The sequence below is a fragment of the Octopus sinensis genome, linkage group LG18 (genome assembly GCF_006345805.1).
Source record: "Octopus sinensis linkage group LG18, ASM634580v1, whole genome shotgun sequence".
Lineage (NCBI taxonomy): Eukaryota > Metazoa > Mollusca > Cephalopoda > Octopoda > Octopodidae > Octopus > Octopus sinensis.
Window position 1 is genome coordinate 9,398,354 of NC_043014.1, and position 5,000 is coordinate 9,403,353.

The window sequence follows — 5,000 nt, forward strand, 5'->3', positions numbered from 1 at the left end:
AAGAAGAAGAACCACAACAACAACAGCGACATCTACGATAACAACACGATGAGTTTTACCATTCTTGCCAATGAAAAAAAAATTACAATTATATAAATATATATATATATATATAATATATATATCTCTACTACCCTACCAAGAACTCACAACGACCTTCAACACACAAGTGCAAACAAGGGAGTCAGAGAAAGGCAGAATGCCACTTAAATCTGAACACTACTATCGAAATATTCTTTTAAAAAAATTTTCTTCTAATTTTTCTAAATTTAATTATTAAATCGTTACAGTTGAAAAGGTCTCAAAATGACCGAAACCGGTACTGAAATGTTCACTATAAAATTATTTTAGCATTCTTTTTTTTACTTGTTTTTTTCATATATCAACTCGTGTGTTCCTTTTCACCCTTATACATATATATATATATATATATATAATATATATATATATATATATATATATATATATATATATATAATTTTGGAACGATATATAAATAACGATTGAATTTACAAAATATATATGGCTGATAATTTACAAAAGCGAGAAACCTACCCACCAAGAAATCAGTCAGAGAGATTGTAGCGTAGATCACAATTACATAGCGTAAATTACTTTGAAACATGATAAATGTACAATATAACATTGAAAAAAAAACTATACATTTAAGACGTGGTATTATTATATCTACTGACGATGTTTACCCAATGTTTTGATCAAGTCTACTTTTGCGTTTATGAACGGCTAAGACAGCATAAATAATTAATGCGTTACAGATATGTCGTTGTGTTTATGAATCGTGTCTGTGAAAAGGACAAAAATAGAAATATTTCGATGTTTCAAAGAATATATATTCTTCGTATTTCTATTTAATTTAAGATAATATTTTAAGAAGTTTCAAAATATTATCTTTCTTCTTTACTGAATTTAATATTAAAAGGATTTTAATGCGTTTTCTGCTTCGGCAAAGCTATTCATTTACACGAGGACTTAAATGAAATGTCAAAATTTCTGATGTTGTAAATAAAAGGTTTTCTTTGTAAATAAAAGGTTTTTTACTTTCAAATTTCAAGCATCTGAAAATATCAACGTCCTTGGAAGAGTATGTTTTTATTTTGAATCTTATCTGTCTGTCTGTCAATCAATCAATCAATCAATATGTCTGTCTGTCTATCTATCTATCTATCTATCTATCTATCTATCTATCTATCTATCTATCTATCTATCTGTCTATCTCTCTCGCTCTCTCTTTCTCTCTCTCTCTCTCGCTCTCTCTCTCCCTCTATCTATCTATCTATCTATCTATCTATCTATCTATCTATCTATCTATCTATCTATCTATCTATCTACCAATCTTTCTATCTGTCCGCCTAATTTGTCTATACGTATGTGTGTATATATGTATACACATATATATATATGCATATATGTACAATCATCGTTATATGTTTTATCGTATATTTAATCTTTCTATAATAGGTAATTTTGCTAAATGAAAAAAATTTATTTTTCATTATTGAATTGATAAAAGGTTTTTTTTCTTCTAATTTATACACACACGTGCGCGCGCGCGCATATATATATATATATATATATACACGTATACAAAGATACATAGACCATACATGCATATATATATTTCTTGTTACTTCGCTGAGAGTTTGCTGGTGTAATTTGGCGAAAATATGAAGAGTAGTATATTAGTATATTAAGTGTATGATTAAGTTACGGAATGAAGTTCTGCAATTCCAGTTATATTTGTCCAAAATGGAGGAGATAAGAGATTAAAAAGTTGTAAGAATTTGATTATTTTTTAATAATAATAATGATGATGAATATTAATAATGGGGCAGCCATGACACAAAGACACACTCATATTATATATATATATATATATATAATATATATATATTATATATATATATATATATATAAGAGACAATATATGTGCATGTTTGCATGTAAGTATAAATATACAGTTTTAGACTTGGTTATACATTTGGTAGTATTTTGATTAAAGCACGTTCACCGTATTCGACCACCTGATGTCATCACCATATTTTGTATATATATATATACAAAATAAGAAAATGGAGGAATATACTTTAATCAATCATCAACTTCCAGATAATACCCATTCACATAATTTATTAACCAGCTACATAGGAACATCAAGATCAAACACAGTAATACAGAACAACCCCTATCTCACTTTGTAATTATATATATATATATATATATATATATGGCAGGTTTCTTTCAGTTTTTGTCTACGAAAGCCATTCAGAAAACTTTTGTCGGTATGAGGCTATAGCAGAAGAAATTTGCACAATTTTCCACACAGTTGAACAGAACCTGAAACCATACGGTTGGCAAGCAAACTTCTTACCTAACAGCCACGCCTCTGACAAATACATACGAAAACATATCCACTCCTCTATGAATATCAATATGAATATGACTAACAATATACGGATATCAATAACACAGCATGTGAATATCGATAACAGTGTATATTTTGCTCAAGCAATAATTGCGCGGTCAGTATATAGGAATTAACTGAATAAATAGTCCGTAACATTAAGCAACGAAATACAGTCTTATTTGCATATATTCCATATGTTTCAGCATACTTTGTTGAATAGTTCATTGTTCAGGAAAAAGCTATTTTACGACAATCATAGATACATAAAGGGCGCCATACCGCAGGGTATAATATCAATTTCGAATAATTCAGTAAGCCCACAAATTGACTCCGTAGTACACATTATTAATGTTTATAGCAATATGTTTCTACTAAAGGAGAGATTTCGTTACCTGGCTATTATTCTGGGTAATCTGTAGTTAATTAATCAATTGTGCCTATTATATTGCCAAAAGGCACATTTGATCATATGTTGATATCTTATTAATCGTTACGAAAAACTGTTAATAGGCTTTTCATTGCTCAACATTATGCATAGGGATTCCTCCTAGCTTAGCCTCTACATCCTGGAGTGCGTATCATACGGGTGTATGGGTAACAAATCCAGGGTAATGTATATCTATGATGTTGATGACATTAGGTGGTCGAATACGGTGAACGTGCTTTAATCAACATACTACCAAATGTATACCCAAGTCTAAAACTGTATATTTCTACTTACATGCAAACATGCACATATATTGTCTCTTTTCTCTCTCGCTCTATCTCTATCACTTTCACTCTTTATACTTATATATATATTATATATGTAGATGTATAATATATATATATATATATATATATACATATATATGTGTGTGTGTGTGTGCGTGTGTGTTCATACACATACATATAGATATATTATACATAGTATATATATATATATACATATATATATATTATATTATATGGGGGGCAAAGGAAAGTGATTGCGTCACTCATAGCCTCTCCTCTCCATGTGTATGATCGCGCAGAACTTCTACCTGGCTGCGCCTGTGAAAAGTTCTTGCTAATGGCCTCTCCTGCACTACCTGTGTCCACACCAGCACCTTCACGGGTACCCCCCTGTTCTCACTGAGCCTGCTGTGTGTTGCGCGACCGGGTGCTTGGCGGTATAACCAGTTGGGCAGACTGGGCTCGTTAGCCTTGGTTGGCAGCCAGTCTAGGAGAAGGAAAACTCCGACTCCAAACCCTCGCTCCGCTGCCTTGCGGATGCTCTTGGAGAGGGAAAGGCTATGGGAGTAACCCAGACAGAAAATCCGGAGTGGAGCCCCGAAGGCGGTAGGGGTGTCGAATCTCGACCCCTTTCCGGCAACTCCTGCAGCCAACCAGATTCCAAACGTACTGCACTGCATTCCTTTGGATTATGTCTGGAGGGCCGAGAGGGAGATTCTGTGTCTGGGCAGCCCAGTGTCTTCTTTCTATCTACCGCCCAGGCTTGCGCCATGGAGAAACTACTACCCATCAATGGAATATATATATATATATACATATATATACATAGATAGATAGATAAATACATATATAGGCGCAGGAGTGGCTGTGTGGTAAGCAGCTTGCCTACCAACCACATGCTTCTGTTTCAGTCCGACTGCGTCGCATCTTGGACAAGTGTTTTCTACTGTGGCCTCGGGCCGACCAAACTCTAATGAGTCGTATATATATATATAGGCACAGGCGTGGCTGTGTGGAAAGAAGCTTGCTTCCCAACTACATGTCTCTGGGTTCAGTCCCGCTGCGGTGGGCAAGAAGTGTTTACTTTGCGAGCCGACCACAGCATTGTGAGTGGGTTTGGTAGACGAAAACTGTATTTGACTGTCTCTGAAACTTATCGCTTCGGCCAAAGAAACCAATAGAATATGCTCCAGAATGGCTCCCGTCAAAGTTCTGAAAAAATTATATATACATACATGTATATATATATATATATATATATATATATATATGAATACATATACATGCATATATACATGTGTGCGTTCGTGTGTCAGTGCGTGTGCACATGTGTATATGTTAGTTTATATATATATAATTTAACATGTTGCAGGATCATCCTTTATAAACTAATGCGTTTACAAGTTCATAATGCAGATCTTATCTTGTGCTCTCTCAAGGTAAACGAGAAACGGTCTTGGGCGAGCTTCTCTTTATGATACCAGTAAATGGTACTTCTGTTATTATATACTATAACAGACGACCAGGTTAAGTGATCACGCATTAGTTAATTCATTGGATATGCAACCTTTTTGAGATTTACCAAGAAATCCCCCAACTGGAAGATGAAATGCAAGCTCTAATTTTTAATGATATACTGCAAATTTCCAATTCCGATACATGAGAGATTTTAAATGATTCTCTTTGACAAGTGTTGCTCTGACTTTTGAAAACTAATAAACGTAGCATTACTCACTGATGAAATCACTTACGAGTAATTATTTTTTCAGATTTGTGTCTCAGTCCAGTCTAGAATAGAAATTAACTGTTTCTCTAATTTTGCTGTTTTTCAATTTTTGATTTATGTGTACATTCATTGATG